This window comes from Saccostrea echinata, unplaced genomic scaffold (genome assembly GCF_033153115.1).
Source record: "Saccostrea echinata isolate AGI-Se365-2 ecotype Australia unplaced genomic scaffold, CSIRO_AGI_Sech_v1 ptg000047l, whole genome shotgun sequence".
NCBI lineage: Eukaryota > Metazoa > Mollusca > Bivalvia > Ostreida > Ostreidae > Saccostrea > Saccostrea echinata.
Window position 1 is genome coordinate 4,525,236 of NW_026889796.1, and position 23,617 is coordinate 4,548,852.

General features: G+C 33.3%; 1 long non-coding RNA gene across 1 annotated transcript; it reads left to right on the forward strand.

Annotated features, from left to right (window-relative positions):
- The first annotated feature begins 17,485 nt into the window (after positions 1-17,485).
- LOC133202736 (uncharacterized) lies at positions 17,486-20,636 on the forward strand. The gene is made up of 5 exons (XR_009723288.1): positions 17,486-17,573; positions 18,320-18,433; positions 18,768-18,820; positions 19,384-19,528; positions 19,884-20,636. It is a non-coding gene; the product is annotated as an uncharacterized LOC133202736 (long non-coding RNA).
- Positions 20,637-23,617: the final 2,981 nt, after the last annotated feature.

Sequence of the window (23,617 nt, forward strand, 5' to 3'; positions counted from 1 at the left end):
GCTTTCTCTTTTATTCAACATTTTATTCTTGATCTTCTTTTTCGGCTATAAAAAGTACACCCATGTTTCGTCATCTATCACTCAAGTTTATCAAATCTTTTTTTTTTTTTTTTTTTTTTTTTTTTTGGTAAAAATGTTTATTTTTAAATAGACCATTGGCACATTTTCCGTGCGTTTTCTCTTAGGCATTTGTAAAGAAATAAGGCACCCATCTGATAGAATTATTGTTAGATTTATTTCAATTTGTCAGAACTCTGTAAACTGTTATGACGATGAAATGTTTCATGTTTTAGCAAAGTCTATCAACCGAAATTTGGCATTTTCAGATATCATCTTGCTCACAGCATCGACATTTTTTGGTGCCCCTAGAGATTTCGATCGATCAGTTTGACTGCAATCTTTCAATTGTATATTTTTTCTTTTAAATTTCCAAATTCGTCTGCAAACTATACAGCGTGAAAGACTAGTCTTTCCACATATAAAAATCATATCTTTAATATGGGTTATTCAGCTATTTATGTAATAAAGCACAGTTTTCAAATACGCTCTCATTTTCATCGTTTTGGCAGAGATCATTTTTAAGCAGTTTTCAGCTCAGTGTAGTGACCATGCTTACTTTAAAAGTGAATTTCTTTTGCAAGGACAATAGGAAAGCGCATGGGGTTTTCTGTAATTAGGAGTTCTTAAATAGAACTTTTCAACTGTTAGAAAATAAAATTAAATACTTCTACATTTATTATGATAAACTGAATGTCGCATTACTTATTGAATGGCCCTCGTATTGCTACAGAAGGAAATATGACGATAAAAAAATTGAATCCATCACATTTATCATAAAGTGTGGTTGATTATCATTAGTGATTTTTTTTTCTAGTAAAACATCTACATGTAAATATGAAACATGTTTCAGACTCTGTGGTGTCTCTTATTTAGAGTTCAGTGCGATACATGTATATGCAACAACAAGAGACTTCTTTTTTCATTCGAAGGTTGTCTCAAAGAAAGATAAATTAGATATTATTTAAAACGCTGCAAGATTACCATATATTTTTAGACAATATGCAATTTTGTTGTAGGCTATAGGTGTACCTTTATGGCACGCCGATATCGTTAAAGGTATTTAGCACGACCTTAAACAAAAATTACACGAGTAAATAAAAACTTGCACAAAGTGTGCGAAATACAAACTAACCTATTGACATTTACACAAACTATGGAAAAACTGAATAATGAACAAAATATTTACATGATATAATGAGAAAATTACACAAACGTAAAAATGAAAACTGCACGAGTGAGAATACAACTTCGACTTAATATGCAGCGCATCCTCATTACGCACATTTCATTAATATTTATTGGAGAACAGCTCAGTGTGGCTTGGATGCTTGAACCTTATTATCAATACCTTTTGATTAAAGATTATTCTAGCAGATCATACAGAGATGTCTCGTAGGTCTTTGAAGCAATGTTGCGATCATCTGGGTTTAGGAATTTCCCCCAAAAAATTCCGAGAAGTCAAGAGTAAAGAAAATTGAGCAAATAATTGTGTATCTTTAATTATCATATTTTTTGAAACGCATGTACCACTTTATGTAAGCAGTAGTCTGAACTATATGGAACACAGATGTGATTTCATAAAGCCCCATGCAAATGTCCGGAAAAAAAATTACAGTCTTTTATGCAAATAAATGATAAATTCAAAATAAAAAAAAATATGTGTAAAAAACTAGGATGTTTTGAATAGGTAGAATGCACATGATGGAATTAAGAAAATTTAAAATAGATATGCCTTTAAATAAGCTTTTCAAACGGGGATTTTGTTTAAAATATGTTCATCAAATGTTACTAAAGAAGATTTTCATTTAATAACACATTTTCCTTTTATCATGACCTTAGATTGAACCATTTGAAAATGTATTACTATAAGAACAGTATTGGAAAATTACTTCTAAGCATACGAAATGTAAAGGGACTTTTTAATTTCGGAAAGTATTTGTCAAACATAATGTAAAGTGGGGTAATTTTTGGAAAGAACTATTATTTTGTGTTTTCCCCCGATTTTTTCTTATGGTATACATGATAAAAATGTGTTATACTAGTAAATGTAATTGGTGCAGGAATTTCCAACAAGCCCCGGGGTTGAACTTTTTTTTTTGGGGGGGGGGGGGTCTACAAGTACATATGTTTGAAATTTTACTAAAAACACATATTCAGATGTTATTATATGGATGGAACTCTCACCGAGCCACAAACTCTATCCGACACAGAATATGTGTTTTTTCGGGTAACAGGATCATTTGATTTTTTTTTTTCAATTTCATATTGGCGAGTTTTAAGCAATAATTATACACACAACTGCTTGTTCATAAATCTTCGGAAGCGCATTATTGACACTTACATGTAATAGGTTTTTTTTTTATAATTGGAAATTCCAACTTTAAAGTTGGCTTTTCCAACTTTAATCTTGGCTTTTCCAACTTTAAAGTTAGTAATTCCAACTTTAAAGTTGGTATTTCAACCTTTAAGTTGAAAATTCCAACTTTAATTTTGGCTTTTCCTACTTGAAAGTTTGAAATTCCAACTTTATCCTTTATTAGAGTTTATATATATGCCGACATTAAGTCGGAAAAGTCAGCTTTAAAGTTGGAATTAGCAACTTTAAAAAAAAATTACGCGGCACTACTAAGCTTCCGAATTAATCACATAGAGTGTATAAATTATGTTCCCCTTTTTTGTTACGAAAACATATCATCAAAATAATAATCGTCATTAAGAATGAGGAAGGTAACGCTTACGTTTAAGAATGTCTCTTTTTTAGTTGTTTGTGACTGAAAATAAATGCGAAATCACGGAAGCTACAATGTATGGAATTCAAAATAGTGTGGTCTACAGATACCCAGCCAAAATTGAAATCTGAATCTATGTGCAGTTTCTAACTATTAAGTGTTTGTAAGCACTACATGTTGTGTATATAATTTATTCAATATACTCATATTTAAAAAGTAAGATTATAATTAGAAATAACATTTTATAACTGACTTTAATTGACTCTATGGTTTCGAATTAGCTTCGCTTAGCGTTCACATGGAGGTAATGCGAAGTAATTTAATGTGCAGCAAACTAATTCAAATTAAACTAATTCGCATTAAATTTTTCGTGTGAATAAGGTTCAGATTTAATTCGCAGTAACTTAGAGTACGTTTAATTCGAATTAAACTCTCCGTGTGAACCGGGCATAACACAAAATAAATTCAATAATATAATAAATATAATATTTAGTAATACTAGTAAACCCATCATCATAATCATCAAGAAACCACTTTCTTAATTGTTTAAGAAGTAAACGTATACGTTGTTTTTTTGTTTGTTTTTTTTTTAAATATATATTTACCGTTAAAACTGTATATCTAAAAAGTAAGGGAATTTTCCAAGGTCAAAGTGTTTATTAAAAAAGATAAATAAATTTTTATTAAAAAGAAATCATCTAAATTATTCTATCAACATTTTCTAAATCATAATCAAGGTCAGCTGTACTTTTACTGTTGTATTGACCATTGAATTCTTCATCAATTCAGAGTTTGCCAAAGTATCTCCTACATTCTAGCGTTTGTCTTGAAATATTACTAGTTCGGAGTCCCTTAATAGAGTGTACCATGTATCATATGTATTGTACTTTGTTTCTCTTTATGCTGAGGGCAGACGACATAATTAAAAAAAGCCATTCCCTCCTTGCCACAATTTATAACACCTACATTTTGGCAACGATTTCGGTCAAGATAAGAAAAACATAATATCTCCAAACAGCTTAAAATTTTCTCACGCAATTCGACGCCCGCGTGGCCCAGTGGTTAGAGCGTCTGTTCTAGAGTCGCAGATCGAGGATGGAGTTGATCCATGCGTCGCGGATTTGAATCCCACTGCGGGACGTGAAGACTGGTATAAACCGAGGCCCCGTGTCGCAGTAGATGCTGACACTAAAAAAGATCCCTTACTGCGCCCTGAGTGCCGAGTATACAATGTACGTCAGAATTTGTAGCCCTCCACCTGCAAGTGGTGGCGTCTTCATCTGAGTGAAAAATTCTAAAGAGGGACGTTAAACAGCAAACAATCAATCAATCAATCTCACACAGTTCCTAATAAAACACTCCATTCGTTTAATTAGCATTAACTAGAAATCGGATCAAGTTTTAACAAAGAAATAAAAAACAAACAGGCATGGCATCGTCAACGCCATTTTCCATCGTTTACATCCTGCATGCACGAATAGATAAAGAGTACCTAAAACCAAGAACGCAATGAATATTCACTGTGCATAATAATGATATGTGCAGCTAAGTAGTTTTCAGTTGCCTTTACTTTTGCAATTTTTAAGGTCTTCCGTTTCCAACGGAAGACCTTCTACTGATTCTGATGGTTAAGATTATTATTAAGGTCTTCCGTTTCCAACGGAAGACCTTCTACTGATTCTGATGGTTAAGATTATTCTTATTATTCTTTTTTTTTCCTAGACGCCAACTTTGAAGCTTCATATCTTCCTCATTTCTGAACGGATTTTGTTCAAATTTTCAGAGCTTTTAGACTTTGCAAAACACTCTCAGAATACTGTAATACAATTCGGAAATTACCTTCTGTTCACGAGTTATTCCCCTTTGATTGAAATTTTTATGCCTCTGGTTTCCAGACAAAGGCTCTGAGACTGTAATAATTGGAGCACAAAACCCTTTGAAATTGAAAAGAAGAAGCATTGAAGTTGTGCACATCGGTTTTTGTTTTTTGATTTTTGCATTAAAAATGGCGCTAGAGAGGGGTCAAAAGTTAGAACGCGGAAAAGAGCAAAAATTTTGACATATTTTCCTTTATATCTTTAAAACTAAAAATATTTTGTTAAAACATGTAGAATAAAAGTTGTGCATAATAGCAAGAGCTTTCATTTGATATCATTTAAAAGGGGCTGGCCCCTAAAATTAGGGATCTAGAGCCCTTGAAAGTTTTCGCTTTATAACTCAAAAACGGTAAATATTTCGATATGGCTTTTGGAATTAAAGTTGTTCTTTAACACCTTATTGATCTCATACAAATGTTGTTTTGTTCGAGTATTGCATAATATGTCGTAATATGTAGGTAAAAAGCAGGTCCCGTAAACAGGTAAGCGTTTTCATTCGGCAAGTAAATCGGAACTCTTCATGTGTATTACTTTAACAAACTTGCAATAAATTATATACCCTACTGTATTTAATGCTAATTTTCTTCTAAATAAGGTTTTAAACGTGTTCTGTGGTTCACTCATAAATTATTCTTTAATTATTCTTTACAACTTTCTTTTCTTTTTTAATTTAGATTTAAAGAGAACACGTCTTCAAATAAAGGAAGGAATTAAATGTATCTATATGACTATATAAGTAATATTAAACTTTAAGCATCGAATAATTAATGATCATTAACAGTACGCATTTCTCCATGTTCACCTAAATGTTTTTAGTTATGTAACACAACCCGCGATCCCACGTTGCCGAGGTCACCATCGACCAGCCACCTGCGGTCATAAACCATGTAAACAAAACAAATATCTGTGAAGACTATGATCACGTTTTAAATCCATCGTGTAGAAACAACAACTAATGAAACATTGTGTTTTTTAAATTTATATTGAATCTTCTATTTCACTTGTAATTGAAAAGGTGCTAAGGCAAATAATTGCAATTAGTGATGGAAGTATTAAGTATTAATACTTGTGTAAAGTATAATTTTTACTATCAGTCTCTTAATTGTTTCTTCATTTAATTTTTCATTAAATATTAAACTATATACATCAAATAATACTTTTAAACATACAATAATTCACGCCTTCTTACAACACAGTTTACATTCTGCTCTGTCGCTTTGTAACCCAGTCTTCGTGCACACGTGGCCGCAGAGAGCCGGGGTCATATCGGTATTAAAATACATTGTGTACTCATAGCGATTAATGGAAAATTGGGTTTGAAATCATTTCGAATCTTACATATTATTTTATTTTACTCTATCTCATGCTTATTTTTATCAATCCTTACCGCCCGTGCATTTATTCATTTCAAGTTTTACGCATTTTAATTGCCGACTTAACCATTAAGTTTGCAACAATTTATTTTTCTGTCTCGTGTTTTAAACTGCATGTACACATGCATGATAATTGTAAGTGGAGGTGACTTTTTCAATTCTCGGCATCCTCACATGTGATTTCGGAACCTTAATTGACATTGTGAGGATGAATTCTCGGGAAAATCGAAAAGTTTTACGGATACATACATACATACATACATACATACATACATGCAAGTACAGAACATGCTCTTTTTATAAGCACGATCATGAATTCGAATGTACAAATGTACATGTATATGCAAGAGCGCCCCAAATGTACGCATATCGAGTGTTTAAAATACAGAGAAATACAAAATCCCCGGTCTCTGTTTTACATTATTTTTGCAACAAAATATTGGTCAATCTGAAATCAATTTTATTGATCTATAGCTTATTTTGAAGTAAATTATCGGTCCACTGAGTTGATAATGAGTTGTTTTTATAACGAGTACATTTAGAGTATTCCGAATCAGTTTTTACATTTTGACGGTAAACGATTTTATTAACAAGTTTATAAATGGTTGGTTGGTATTAAAGGAAAGCCAATTCAATGAAAAATCAAATCTACATTACACGGCGAGTCTATCTACGATACAGCGGCCTTGAGAGGGGTTATATTTACATCACCTTTTTAGTGTATTGCAGGTCACTTCCGGGTATTTCGAATCACCAGGTAAATGGCTAAAAACAGTCAGATAACAACATTATAATTAATGAATTAGTTGGTATTGTTTACCAAAAGTATCAAAAAATAAAAAGAATTATTTTCTTGTTGAATGTTGTTGGTTTTTTTATTAAGTTATTAAAGCCCCCCCCCCCTTCTGTAGACACACTATAAAACAGCGTTCTCAGTGGCGGATCATGCAGAAAAGCAAATACCAACAGAATATTTACTTTCTGAAATTACCTGATTGTAAATTGTTGTCCTGTAAATATAATCATGATAATTATGTAATTTTTTTTTTTACCTATGTGATTTTTTTAATGCAAATAATTAACATTGAACTGTCATAATTCTACGAGTAGGCTACCAAATAATGATATAATGATGATAAAAAAAATTGTGAAAAGGAATTAAACCAACTCATGTTTAGATTTCATGATTATCAAGAATGACGTATATCACTGCATACGTGTACTCGTACATATCAACATTGATCAACACTGATCAAGTGTATACCGGGACCCGGGATAGTCTTATTATAGCTCTTGCTTTGTCAAATCATTACTTTCATACCCCTTGCATTTAAGAAAAACAATGTTATAAAAAAAAAATAATAATCTGACATATAACAAGTATACATGTAGCGTGTGCAATTTATTTGGTTAGGGGCATGTACACACGTGGTTCGAAACTATAGGGGGCTACAAATGCGGCCATAACTAGTATATTTTTGAGGTGTTATAAAAAACAAATAATACTCACAAAAGCTTATAAAATTGCCGTTCTATCGATACCTTATATGCCATGTTTCATCCACCAACAACGCCACGACATCGATGAGAAATACCATGCAACGTTTCTACACGGGAATTTTCTTCGAAAAGGGTAGGAAGATAATGAATTAAAATAATTAATTCTTTTAGTTAACGCATTATGTTTACCTCTTTATTTGTTGTATGCAATAAGTATAGACCTTACTAATAATGACTGTTTGGTTGTCACACCTGTGCATGTGTCGTGCGAGGTACAGCGGTTAAGGTAAATTACCGAGAGTCGCGATATGCGGGGTGATTCGGAATACCCTAAATGATCTAACATGGGCCCACAGAATACGACTAAATTCGTTTCATGAATGAACTGGTTCTTAACAAATATATGTACAGTATACAATATCTTTTCTTTAGATCTGTTTGTTTATTATTTTCAACCACAATCTGCAGTTACACGAAATCCATGCACAACGGCGCTACACCTGTCAATCAAAATCACTCGATATTGTGAACTCAGTCTGGTGTTACGGCAGCATTTCCGAAGTGATTCAAAATATTCTATCGGCTAATTCTAATTTTTCGCGTTGAATAATAATATTTTGGAACAAAGTTGGAATTAAGGCTGGAGCTGCATGCTGTGAATTTATCACACCTGCAGTCTGCAGTCTATGTATATGAAGCATCTGTTGAGTAATGAATCAGAGAGCATAATATGCGGAACAAGTTTGATTGAGATTTTTACTTTTCCTTTAAGATAAAATGATTAATAACATAATTTATGCATCTAATAGATACATATCAATGTACATGTGTAGCTTTTTAAAAACAAGAAACTGTAATTGAAAATGTGAAAGTGAAGAGTTTAGGTAATAGTTCTTAACCAAAATTTAATGACAGTTCATTCCTTCCTAGTCTCTATATAACTTTTAATTACGGCCGTGCCCTCTCCCCTTCAATTGATGTCTTATACATGCTTTTAAATTCTGTTTATGTATCAAGAAATTTCCACAGGTACTTGTGGACAGGATCCCCCCCCCCAAATTCAACCCCGATGTTTGTTGGACATTTTTTTCCACAAATTATATTTATTTCACTTATTCATCATGTGTACCATAGGAAAAAATCGAGTACAAGTACCTGTGGAAATTTCTATTTGCCACCCTCCCTCCAAAAAAACTGAAATTGCTTTCTACGGGCTTGACAAAAGGTACTTGTGGACAGACCCCCCCCCCCCGATATTCAACCCCGGGGCTTGTTGGACATTTTTTCCACAAATTATATTTATTGAACTTACTCATCATGTGTACCATATGAAAAAATCGTGAAAACCCCATTTGATAATCGTTCCACACAAAAAATGCCTCACTGTGTATAGTTAAAACATTAATTTTTCATATTTCTTGATGAAATTAACATTAAAAAAAGCAACACAAAATTAATACCGGATTACATATCACTTGAATTTATCATAAAGCAGAAAATCTGTTCTGCGGGCTTCAAGGCCAGCTCAGGAACCTAAAGATGTCCTCATTTTCCAAGTCCAGTACAGAACGTAAAATAAATGAAATAAATCACACGATCACTGGGATGAACTCAAAGAAAGAAGACTCTTGAGGAAAAGATATTTTGATTCGACTTATAGACTGAAATAAAGCGATATTCTCTTTTTGCCACTCTTTCCTGGTGCCCTGGGACTCTGAATGTAGGATCAGTATTTTTTTCACAGGTCCGTTGTACGGATTGTACCGGGGGGGGGGGGGAGACCTTCTGAAAATAGTCTTTTGCTGTAGTTTTAATATGTAAATTTTGATTTAGTTGCTGCTTGCACCCTCCCCACTCTTTGTTTCTCTACGGTCATACATAGGCGAATCCCAGCAAAAATGTAATGACCCCCCCCCCTCCAACACACACTTTCTTTTAAATATGTATTGCGATAGGACTTAAAAAAGGAAAACATTTTCTGCATATCTCTACATCGAAAAATATAAAACAAATATTTTTTTATATTTTCTTTTTAAAACAACATAGATAATTATGCATAGCTAATTAGATACTGAATTAAATATTTATCTTTGCAGACAATATGCTCTGGGTTATAGAACATGATGTGAAAGCGTATCGTAATGCACCTTGTAATCCTTTGGATTTTCAGATTTAAGGCCAATGCGAAAACCCAAAGACGCCGACATTTTTTTTATGCTACTGTAATCGAAGATCCGGGGGGCAAACAGTTTTTGTCCTGTCCACCTGTCTATTTGTCTGTTAGACTGTGTTAGCCTCTTTGTCCGCAAAAACTTTAACTATGCCCATAAAATTTGATTGGTTGGAACTACTGCTTTCATATTTCTTATGTGTATTCCTAGTAACAAGGACTTCCTTCAGGTACCAACATATTTGACCTCTTGACCTTGAACTTGGAGTTTGATCCTCTTTCGCAAAATTTTACCAAACTATAACCTTGGCCAAAACTTTTGAACAGTTGGTGGCTTTTATACTTCACATCTGTATCCCTTGTGATAAGTCTCCTCCTTGGGTATAAATATGTTTGACCATTTGACCTTGATCTTGGAGTTTGACCAACTTTTAAACAACTTTAGCCTTGACAATAACTTTTGAATGACTAGTACTAGGGCTTTTATATTACATAGGTAATTTTCTTGTGACAAGGCCTGTCATTGTATACCTTTAATTTTGACCATTTTACCATGACCTTTGAGTATGTCCTACTTTTGAAAAACTTTAACCTTGGTTTTAACTTTTGAACAGTTGGTGCTAAGGCTTTTTTAAAACCATATGTGTATTCCTTGTAACAATTAAGACCTTCCCTCAAGTAAAAACAATTATGATCCCTTGACCTTGGAGTTTGACCTTTTAAAGAAATTAACCTTGGCAATAACTTTTAAACTGTTACTGCTATACTAGTATATATTTCACAGTATATTCTTTGTTCAAGACCTTTATTTGGGTAATAACATTTTTTTTATCTTTTGATCTTGACCATGGAGTTTGACTTGCATTTGAGAAACTTTAACTTTTGCCATAAGATGCCATATGGGGGCATCAGTGTTTCAAAAATCACACGTTGTTCAGTATCCAAATCGGGCATAAAACATTTACAATGATCCTTTAAAGCAGTGAGTTGAACCTAATAAATTACGACTATAGAAATTATGATAATTTATTTCGATGTATGGTCTAAAAAAACGTTTATTATACCTCTGTGAAAACTAGCTTACAAGTGAAAAATTACTAGTAAAATAGAATTTGATTGGCCGAGAAAGTCTCGTGTCCATCATGTTTGCCCTGCAACAAAACGTCGTGTTTCACGATTGTGACGTCACAATTAAACGAGTGAGGAGTTAGATTGTTTATAGCGACGCTGCTAACTTCGTTCGCGCGGTAACAACAACTAAAAATTCACCCCAAAAAATCACCTTAATTAATGGAATTGCATACAGATAGTAGATTAAACGTTCTTTGTTAAAATGTTTGCACTTTTCAAAATTCGTTTATGGAAGTACAGCTAACATACGTCATGAGACGTCACAGTCTAGACGTTCCAAATGTCTCGTGCTGTTTGAAGAGGCGGATCTTAAAATTAAGTGAACAATGCACTCGCCCAACGGTCGCACCGTCAACATATTATCGTTGATTGATTGTGTCGATTTAAATGTGTTAAAATGTAATGGTGTTTGAATGTTACTGGTGTGATCACACAAACTTGTCACGTAGGAATTTTTTTTTAATGAAACGAGGCTATTGGTGTACCTGTAACTTACATCTCTTTCATATCGTTCTCATCAAATGCATGTTTGCTTTATTCATTGGATCTCCTTTGTAATTCCTGCATTTTGGTTAATTCGGTATTATAAACAATTTATTGCATAATAGAGACATAAAGATTTCTTCGCAAATGAAAAATTATTTCCCTCGGGCGTTGCCTTCGGGGAGTATGATTTTTCATGGGCGAAGAAATCTTCATGTTACCCTCGCGGAATATGATTTTTTATGGGCGAAGAAATCTTCATGTCTCCCTCACTATCATGCAATAAATGCAAACTGTGAACTTGTCAAGTCCGAAACACACAAAAGGGTATCGCTGATATCATACAGAGTGTATCATTGCCTTGATCAGGCACATAGGAAACAAATTCAGTTTTTTTTGGGGGGGGGGGGCACAGCCATACATTTTCAGTTGACAGTTGAGGGGGCACTACTACCATAAATTTCCTGACAAGCAAAAAAAAAAGGTCACCAACTACCAAATATTCCTTGACAAGCAAAAAAAAAAAAAAAAAGAAGGTTATCAGACGTTTTTATTGAGGTGGCACAAGCTATAGTATCTATGTCTACTATTGTAATCTATATATCGGCAAAATTATTGGGGGGCACGCCCCCCTCGGTTCCTACGGCCATGTTGATTAAATTTAGGGTCACTAAGGAAAGAATGTTTTGACTGGATGAATGGTCTGAAAGAACATGTGTTAACTTGTCGAGTCGGTTACACATAGATGGGGTTTTCTTATAATCAGAGTGTGTCATGGTTTGATGCAAGGTCATTTGAACGAGTTCAAGGTCATCAACGGAGAAACAACATTCCTTAACTGTCTTTCTACTGGTGAGACATTGCAAGTTGATACCCCTTACAAGATTGCTTATAACCTTAGAATGTGGCATGACCTTGACTCAAGGTCACTTCTTCCTGTTCGCAGCTCCAACGGAAGACCTACTCGTTGCTTTGCAACGAGCTCTGCTCTAGTTTATTTTCAACTTATTGATAAAATTGCCGACTCCTGTGGTAATATACACAAATGAAATAAACACCTAACTTAATTGCATTTCAAAATACGAGTGTACATTTAAACTATGAAGGAATGTGTAATATTTTCAGACATTTCTTCGTAATTGTATCTATTTTTGCATTTATCTATCGTATTTACAAAAACATTGTCGTAGCTAAAAACGCATCATCTTCGCATCACCTCCGAAAGTTGATATTTTAACGTGTCTTTAGACTAGTGATTATGTTATTATTAAACCCCCTCCCCCCCCCCACACACACACTTGAAAAACAGGGGGGTATATAGGAGGGGATATCCGTCTTTCCGTACGTCCGTAAGATTAAGGATACCTTATCCGCAACTCCTCCTTTACCACTGAATAAAATTTAATCAGACTTCCAAAGAATCTTTATAACACAGTGTCACTGTGTACCTCCTATTTCAGTTTTTGATCGGGCTGATAAATAGGGTTACCCGTGGAAAAAAATATGAACACTGTCATTTTTAATAACATGTGGGTACCCATATCTTATCTGCAACTCCTATACCACTGGATTAATTTTAATGAAACTTTCAGAGACACTTTATAACATAGTGTCATTTTGCACTTTTTAGATTTCGTTTCGATCGGAGAGATATTTTGGGTTTCCCAAAATCTAGACACTGCCATTCTTTTCATAATATTAGGGGTACCCATCTCTCCTCCTACACCACTGAATAAAATTTAATGAGACTTTCAAAGAAGTTTTAGTCTCAGAATTTCTCCAAACTCCCTATGATAAAAGTCTTTGACACCGTAAACTCAAATCAGGCAAAAATTGGTTGCTACATGTCATGGTTACCATAGCAACATGTCCTAAAGTTTGAAAAATGGCATTTTTCAACATGCTCAGAGTCCCACAGTTAACGTTTGCAGCAAAGCAAACAAGTGGCAATGACTACGTACTGTTTCTGAAAGTTGAAGGCCAGAAACTGGATTTCTCGAAAAAATCTTAAGTTTTTACTCAAGTTCAATCTCAAATCCTGAGAAAAAAACTCAGCTAAGATTTTTCTCAAATCGCGTTTCTCGAAACAAACTCAGCCAAACAGCTAAGTTTATTTTTTTCCTCAACTGAGTTTTTTTTTTTCAACGTCACATAAGCGGGCTTACTCCTTACTTCCGGTTATAGTATCCAATGTAAATAATCGTCTGCAACACCAACAAATGCAAAAAAATGGAAGAGAAGGTGGTTAAGACACCCCGCCGGCCCAATAAGATAGAGAAAGAAAAAATCGTTTTGGTTGAGGCGGTCCGACAGCGTGAGGACCGCCTCTTCGGCAAGATGAGAGGGCCGGGGGGTGTCAAGAATGTGAAAATTAAAGAGGAGGCATGGGTGGAAGTCGCGGAGGCAGTAAATGCGTAAGTATCAACACTTCTGCATGCATTACAATCATGTACATGTATATGCAGAATCAATAGATCTATGTCGCTTGAATTTTCTTTAAAAAAAAAAAAAAAACGACTCGTGTGTAAGAAAATGGAGTTACCCCTCTTACTTGCTATAATTAGAGTACATACGCATAAAGGGGAATTCCAAAATTTTGGGATCGACATAAATTACTATGGAAACAAAGTATTCAAAAGTAATAATTTTGTTCATTTGATTTTATAAAGTCATACAGTTAAGAATAAAAACAATTATAGGTTGAAATGCAAGCAAATAATAGGCAAGAGATCCATGTAAAATATACTAAGGATGAAATATGATATTTCTTATAGGTTGGAAATGGTTGCCATGGTCTTACCACAAAGGGATTTTAAATTTGCTCTCTTAGTGTTTAAATCTTATCCTACATGTATCTTTTTTAAAAACCATATTTTTGTACAACTGATGATCAGTTTTTAAAGGCGTTGGTGTAACCCTAATTTTCACATTTCAAAAAACTCAAATTCAATTCTTTAAATAGAGCATTGCTATGGAAACTAACCGAAAAAATTTGCATAAAATCTGAAAAATATTCTGTTTCCTTGGATACGTACCCTTGTATGTAGATTCCCAAAACTTTTATGATTGATATATATGAACAATTAACCTGACTTTCAATTTTGATTACCACCCAATCTCTAACTGGATGCAAAAAGCTGGCACATAGGATTTAATATTGATAATAAATTAACAAAATCAAACATTTTCCCTTCTTGGTAACCATAGCAACAGTGTTGTATTTTTCAACAAACTTTATCAATATATAATATTCAACTTTAGTTCTACCAGATAAGAACGATTCAAGGTGAGTAAATTAATACTAGTATGTTTCATGATTAAAAGGTAAATAAATATTTTTTATTGTTTTTCTTTGGTTGTTGATTGAGTTTAATCATGTAACATCTATCTTTAGTAAATATTGAGCGTTTTTCAGCATTTTCAGCATCTAAAATGTATTCCAAATGTACCCATGGTTACCACTTACTTAGAGATAAATTCTAAATAGTTTCTTTATAGCATAAGTGGTAACAAGGTGTCATGTTTTTGTGAGAATGGTTTGTTTGTTTTTCTTAGTCTTTATTAAGGCTTAATAAAGATTCAAAGTAGCTGAAAATCTCAATTTTTTCAACTTTTCTGGCTGTTACCATGGCAACCAAGACACATAGCAACGAAATTTTATTTGATATATGTTTCTGGTGTCAAGTTGTAATAATGGACAAAGTTTCATCAAAATCGGTGACCATGCGTGGCAAAGAAGTTTAAGTGGTTACAGAGAATCGCTATTAAATTTTATTAAACCTATCGTATTAAAATTGTATCTGATACAGCCCCTTATTAGTCCCCTACCGGTGAAACCGGAGGGGACTATAGGTTTCCTCTGAGTCTGTCCGTCCGTCTGTCTGTCCCTCTGTCTGTCTGTCTGTCAGTCTGTCCCACTTGGTTTTCCGCACTTTTCTTCTAAACGCTTGTAGATATTGAGCTGATTTTTGGTATGCAAGTGTATCTTGATGAGTTACAGATCAAGTTTGCATTTCGTTCCGCTTCATTGATTTTTGACGGAATTACGGCCTTTTCAATTTTTAAGGGTTTTCCGCAGTTTTTTTTTAAACGCTTTCAGATATTGAGCTGATTTTTGGTATGTGACTTTACCTTGATTAGCTATAGATCAAGTTTGCATTTCGTCCCGCTTCATTGATTTTTGACGGAATTATGGCATCGCAATTTTTAACGGGAACCAGGTTACACTTGCCGGTAGGGGACTAGTATTGCTAATGCAATACTCTCAGAATGCTTGTTATTATATGTCTCGAGCTATTGGTTCAGGTAAACTAATAAGTTATCAATAATACCTGTGTCTTGCATGTAGTTATTTCCATTTATATCTCCGATAGTTCTTTCTGTTCCATTAATTGTTTTGTCGAAATTGCCCGTCTGGTTGTTTATGGATGCCAAATCAATCTTGCTTTCAAGGAACTCCACTTTGCTTTTTAGATTTTCAATTTCCATAGACTGTCTCTCAATGTTTTTAGACTGCTTTTCAATGACGTCATTTTGTCGTTCTATCAAAAAGAACACTTCCTCTATTTTTTGTTCCATATGAATTTTCCATTCTTCATTTTCCAATCTTCCTTCTTTTGTAAAAACAGCAAAGAGAACAAGAATGGATACTTTTTGAAATAAGCCCATGTCGGTATAATGCACAAGACTAGAATTATTCACTTTCACAGTCCTTACTGAGCGTCAATTGAAATTCGCCAGCTTACGCTAACCTTTTGATCCTTTTCACTGAGCATTTTGAAAATATTTTTTGCACTTTCCGGACATGCAACTGTTACGGCTTAACGCTGTTTATTTTAGCTTTGCAACATACTGAAGCTCCTTAATCTGTATGTTGAACGAAGGAGAACAGGATGTAAATTGTTTTATCAAATTTTATTTAAAATGAATACACACATATAACAAAAAATCTTTTTTTGGGCCTACACCTAAAAGAAAGCAAACAAAACCCCCTTATACTCAAAGTTAGCTTTATACACTGTACCTCTTGAAACAAATCCACTTAATGAAAGATGGCCTAATATGTATCATGTCTAAATCAAACATTGATTTACTGTATGTATAAATGAAAAAGGTAAAGATAACGAACCGTGATCAATCTAAAAAAAACTTACAACAATACATATTTAAAAACAGGGCAAACACACGGATCCGTGGAAATTCTACTTGAGGAATTAGATGTCAAGGAGGAATAAGCATCCCCAGTCGACCGGTAACATCTGCCGCGAGCCCTATGCATTGATCATGTAGACGGTTTATTCCGTAGTCAAATTTAGTATAAAAGTAAAGACCTAACAATCGGTATGTAATATGTCAGTCAAAATACGACACACTGATCGGATATATTTGCTAACAAGATCATTATTATAACGACCATAGAATTTACGAAATGTTTACTTTAAACTAGGTAGTTGAAATCCCTGTAGCATCAACGCTAAGCATCAAGTATCAAGCATACTTAGAGCATGCTCGTTAGTATCAATAAGTTGGGAAACATAAACACCGTAGACAGTGATACATGTATGTGAAATAATACTAAATATTAGGGATGTCAATTTTACTCGGACAGCTTAGACGAACGCTTGTCGAGTACTCGTTGAAATGTAAATTAATTTTCCATGTCATTTTCACTTTTTGTCTTGTACACACTGCTTGTACAATATTCAATCTACGCTATCAACAACATACAACGAACTTCTGAATCTTTGACATTTATGTAGTAATATTTACATTTCCAAATATTTTTTCTTAATATTCCTTGCAAATTAGAATGCTGTTCATTTTCTCATGAACTACCATGGATGAGCACCCTAATGTAGATTTTCCAAAGGGTTTGGAAAAGTTTTGGAATTCCATGGAATTCCAAACATTTCCATACAAGAGTCTAAAAGTGTTTATGGAAGTTTTTGGAATCTTTTGGAATTTGAATAACAAATTTGGACTTAGACATTTTGAGGTTTGGAAAGTTGTGGAAAATAACTTAGAATTTTTTTCTTAAACTGTCGGCTAATAGTACAATTACGTCGGGATCGATGTCGGGCTCGATGAACAATTAATTTAAACCACAGCCCGCCAAAATTCAGCAATTCGGCTGCCATGTTTTATTGTTGGTCAGAAGGAAAAAGAGTGTCACGAAGAAGGGAACTGCTGTCATTATTAGCTTGGAATGGAATTTGTATTTTGACAAAAGATGCAGACATTTTAAGACCCGGTAGGTACAATGTACAGTATTTTATTTGTGTCCTTGAAGTTGAATGGATAATTGACTGTTCCCCAGTCTGGGCACCACACACATAGAATGCCCGACGATGAAACCATTAGGGCGAGCGCAGTTTCATTTCTGTAATAATTATTGTACAACTCTAAACATCTCTTATCAAAATATGTTTGAACAATGTGTGGATTTCAACCCGAATTTCCTCCGTTCGTACATGTCCTTAGACCTCGCTATATATGCTAGTGGCTCGTTGCCAATTGCGCCACGACAGTCCATGTTACATCGTACACAGACATCATAACACTATTAGTGTCTCCAACATGTTGCAAAATCTAAATTGGCTATCTTTACCATGTTTACAGCGCAGAAAAAACGGGTAGATAGTGGTAGAATAATAATGCTCTATCAGCCGTCTATATGATATAAAGTTGTGCAAAACTTAGTTGCGGTAGACCCAAGCCTCTATTTAGTTTCACAGACTACCACCAACAAAGGCATTTCAAGTCCTCCTTACTTTCAGACCTTCAGTACTTGCACAGATAATTTAAATATTAAGCTCCCCCCCCCCCCCCCCCATTATGGAATTCTCTTCAGTTCAGAAATCTGGTCCAAATTATTAGCTAATAACATTCCTTAGTACAGATACTACTAAAATTTACAGAGTACAATGTAAATAATTATATCTATTTTCTAATGCATGTTCATGATCATTCACAGCACTTACTTTTATTATTTTATAGCTGAAGTACTCGATTCGCACAGCGCCGGCAATTTTATAATCATCAAGTTTGATGAAATGTCCTAATATGTAGATGTAGATGCTAAGTCAATCAGTCACCTAGCTTGTGAGAATGGTGAGAGCCTGCTCAAATTATCATTCAGCACAAATAAACTAACATTGTTTTTATTAATTAATGTTTTATAATTATCATTCAGCACAAATAAACTAACATTGTTTTTATTAATTAATGTTTTATAGCATAAGATTTTTTTTTATTGAGCAAGTAACAAGAGGTTTATATTCTTAATTCCTCAATAATGCATAACAATTATAACTTTTGACAGGTAATCTAAACATGCTAAATGCCTACATGGAGTACATGCATAATCATTTTACATTTTATTTAAGTATAAATATCAAAAATGACTATACTCTATGACATAAAATCATGCATGCATTATTTACAGGAATGCTCACAAAAAGGACAAGAGCTCAGAGCTGTATGGAAATTTACACAAAGGTAAGATTTTTTAATCATTTTCCTAATCAATAAAATCAAAAGAATTGAAATTATGTGTTTATCAATGTTAGCCAGGCATTGAGAAAAATTATTATGAATGTTAGACTCCACTCTTTCAAATATATTTTAGTTATTTTAAGAAGTTGTTGCTTTTAACTTGTTTCCTATATCAGTTCTCTGTCCTGTTCACAAGTTTTTACCTATGCCTTGTCAATGTCATTCATCATATTCTTACACAAACCTATAACCTTAGTCGCAGATATAAATTTCGAGAAATAAAGGAGTACATGTATACATGTGCTAATATATTATCTTACTCAATACTGAATTGTTGATGCATGGAAGTTACATGTATTTATAACAGTTTATCTAATATTTTCTTAATTTTTCAAAAATAAAATATATGTACATGTATTTGCATGTTTGAAGCCTAGAACAAATATATTCTATATATTCACTTTATGTTATTTGCTTTGTCTATATTTTTGTTACATTGTAAATTAACCAATGTGCATTTAAAGCAATTACATATGCCTATAAATTCGTCTTTTCCTCTTTTCAAGGGTCAGTTAACAGAGTAAGCAGATATGGAGGATAATATATCAAAGGCAGCATAGGCGTCCAAACTCCTGTTCAGGGTGCTTTTAATCAGAAGCTTAAGAGACAAAAGACGAGCCAATGACAAGGCAAAACTGAATGTTTTATATGGTATATAAATTATATTTACTAATGTACTTTATTTCACACCTTAACTTTATTTGCTGAATGTTTTTAAGGGTACATATATGTAGTTTATGTAATTTACAATGTTCTCTCTCATATTCAAGGTTAATTAACTTAGACACAATCATGTCTCTTTATTTTTTTTTTAAATTTCACAACTTCCATTAGTTTAAAAAGAAATCAATCCTAATCTGAACAAAAAATTACAAGATAATGAATTCCTATTCTACAGTATTAAACTGATCTGCCTGGTTGTCTTATATAGCTTTAGTTTATTATTTGTCATATATTCATATATGAGATAAATATCATACATCTTTATGGTGATCTTTTCTTTCAGAAATTGAGCAAGAAAAGTTTGAAGTGTCTTTGGGAATGATCAACATCAAACTTGCTGAGCTTTTGAAGCCGTCGTACCAAAAGTGAATCCATTCGTGACACCAATTATCTGACTACCCTCTAGCAGAACCAGTGAGGAAGTGATTCTAGCCAATACTTCAGAAGTTTAGGACCTTCAATAATTAGGATCTTGGGGCATGTTGGGGAAAAAAATAGCATGTGTTGATTTTATGGGATCTTCCAAATATAGTTGTGTAGTACAATGTAGATAGTTGTGTACTTAATACCTATGTTTGTCACTCTAGTCATTAACTTTGTATGGTAAATGTATATGGACCACTGGAAGATCATTGTAACTGCATACAAATGTTGCAAATATACTCTGTTAAGGCTTTAGTGACCTTTCCCAAGGTCATTCAATGAAGCAAAAGGTCATAATTAATGGGTTTTTTTTTTAATCTATTTTGTTTTATTATCAAAAAGTGTCATATGTTTGAGATTACTCTAGGTACAAAGGATTTTCTTTAATCAAAAGTCATTTGTTTCTCATGCAGACTGTAATTTACTACATGTACATGCATGTATATTATAATAATTCTCATTAATTAAACCAAGGTGATCATCCAGTAATGATATTTTTCTGTGGATTTATAACATTGTTTAAATAACCTTTGATGTAAAATACTTTCAGTGATAATACTTTTTAAAATTTGTGCTTTCATTATACATAGAAGTGTGTATGCAATATTTGTCCCCAAACACATCGTAAAGCAAAAATGATTTTTTATTTTGAAAATATAGATTTGATTTATGAAAAATTGTGATGTAGTCATTTTTTTTGTAATTATTTGGCCCTTAAATTATTTTGATTATTCCAGTTTTTTGTATTTTCCTGGAATTCCTTGGATTTCCGTGGAATTCCATAGATTTCCAAATATCCTGGAATTCCATGGATTTCCAGCTATTTCCGCAAATTTCTATTCTGGCATTGTTCCGCTCTTTTCCAGGCTAGATTTGAAATTCCATACCATTCCGAAAAAGTTCCGTCCCAATACTCTTGAGAATTCCTTGGAATTCCATGGAACACTTTTTCCATGGAATTCCACGGAATTTGATATGGAATTCCACTGATCTTACGGAAAATCTACATTAGGGTTAATGAATATCTCAATTGTTACGTCATAATGCCGTACTTGACGTCAAAACTATAGTTCAAACTGTTTTGCTTTAAAAATGACAGTTGAATGGTGAAATTTGTGGTATCTCATCATAAAAATAATGTAAATATAAGAAATGAATTTAATTTTTGAAGATTCATGAGATACATGAACTACAACGCTTCACGCCGGCATATTTATCATGAAGCGCTAACGCGCTTCATGAAATATGCCGGCGTGAAGCGTCGTAGTTCATGTCCTCATGAATCTTCAAAAATTAAATTCATTTCTTAAATAATTATATGTATATACAATGTATTTGATTTACTGCACATACTATTTACTGCAAACTAAATGCAGGATATCAAACGCTTGCATTTGTCCTTTCTTTTCATATCACTAGTACATATACCCGTTATTGATGACTGATATTAATATCAGAAAGAAACACCATTTAATTACGGTCCTAACTGTCCCCCTAACATGTTTTTTTTTTTTTTTTTTTTTTTTCCAAATATGTGACAGCCGTTTAATTAATCTTAATAAAGTAATAGCTTTACACGAGATCTTATGGAATTGCGAATAGAAACTTTGTAATCATGAAAATAATCATGAATGTATATGACAAACCCAATAATACTTGAAAACCCTTTCCATTTACAACGATACGAGGTAGACAATCCCTTATATCATGTTTGTAATATAGCAACATTTTTTCCCGGCTCTGCACTTGGCATTTTTGATAGGAAAGTTTCACTTTAGGATTTCGATATATGTTTGACGGATGTCGGCAAAAATACATCATATTTGATGTTCCACTGCTAAATGCAAGTTCAGTTTAACGCAGCTGTAATAACATAGATTTAACTTTTTTTGTCAACCCGAAACTGTAGATCTTGGAGGTATGTCTGCCGAATAAATAAGGACATATGCATATAATATGATAATTTTTCAAGATATTCTGAATTCAAGATTATAGTGCCATGTTCGTAGACAAAAAATCAGCATGCATTTCCTTGGGGTTTGAAAAGATATTAATTAATGAAAATTCTTGTATAATTCAAAGAAAAATATACAAAAATTACTAAACATATATTCTAAATGTTTTGTTTATCCAAATTTGTTTTAGAGGAAGTGTACAAAAGCATATACACATGTATAGACATTAAAATATAGCACACAGTTTCTTTAAGCATTGGAAGTCTTCAACTCCAGGGAAAAAGACAATAAAGTTCAAACTACATTGCGTATTTCCTTAACTAAGAACGGTAAAGCCTTAACCTGAGTTTTAATCTCGAGAACATTGATGCGCTGAGAAATGAAAAAGGCGGAGCCAATTTTATTACCTTGAATTTAAGATTACTATTAAGTTGCAAAATTTTAACGAATAACCGAGTAAAGAAATTTTAGTCGATAGTTGGTATGATCGAATAGTCAAGTACTCGAATATTCGTTGACATCCCTACTAAATATATATTTAAAAAGTTGACGATGGAAAAACTGAAGTCATCTCTTTTTTCATACAGTTTATAGTTGTTCGTTGATCATTATCGTCTATAATCAGTAAAACATCTAAATATGAAACAGATGTGGTGGACGCTGTGGTGTCTTTTATTTCAAGTTCACTGGATTTATAGAGTCGACATATGAATGAACATAAACATAGCAAAGGTTTTTGCAGGCATCTATTTGAAGACGAACGTTAACGAAAACTATGGCAATATTAATAAAATGCAATGCGACATACATTTGTGAATAATATGAGAAGTTTGCAATATTGAGCTCAGTTCATTTTTTGTCTGAGCAAATAGTAGGCAATTTACAACGGCAAGTTCAGAAGACTACCGATTCTGAGTAAAACTTGTGGAAGATGTACATTGTAAAACAGTGTACTGTATTGTAATCAAAAATTAAAGCAGAAGATCTGGTTAATGAAAATTACATTTACTCAACTTAACTCTCCATCCCCATGTTCTTTCAGTTCCCTGCCTTTGTCTGATCTTATCAGAACGTGTATCTACAAACGTCTGAACTGCAGACCTGTGGAGCTCAATTTTATACTACTTGGACCTTCCATTATGTTCAATGTATATTGTATATATGATATCTTAAAAAAAACAAGAGTACAGCAACTGGTGTTTTGTTATAGTCATCCAAGGTGTTCCAAATGTACTAAATAGCTAAATACTGAAAAAAACCTCCTTGTATTTATTTCGCATTTGCAGCATACTTATAATGTTTTCTAGAAATTGTCTGGTAAAGTTTTATTTAATATGTACAATTTTTAGAGATACAAGCATTTACAAGCAAATACATGTTGTAACATATTCATGGAACCATTACAAGAAAAAGAAGACTATTGCTGCGACGACGTTTTAGCAATTGGAAAAGTTGAAGTCATCCAGTTTGTCATACAGTTTAGTTATTGTGGGTAATTATTGTCTTTAGTCAGTAGAACATCCACATATGAAACAGATGTGACAGACTCTGAAGTTCTTTTATTTCGAGTTCGCTGAGTATATCCTGACTTCAGCTTCTCCATCGTCAACTTCCCTTATTTATTTAGCAATATTCCAAC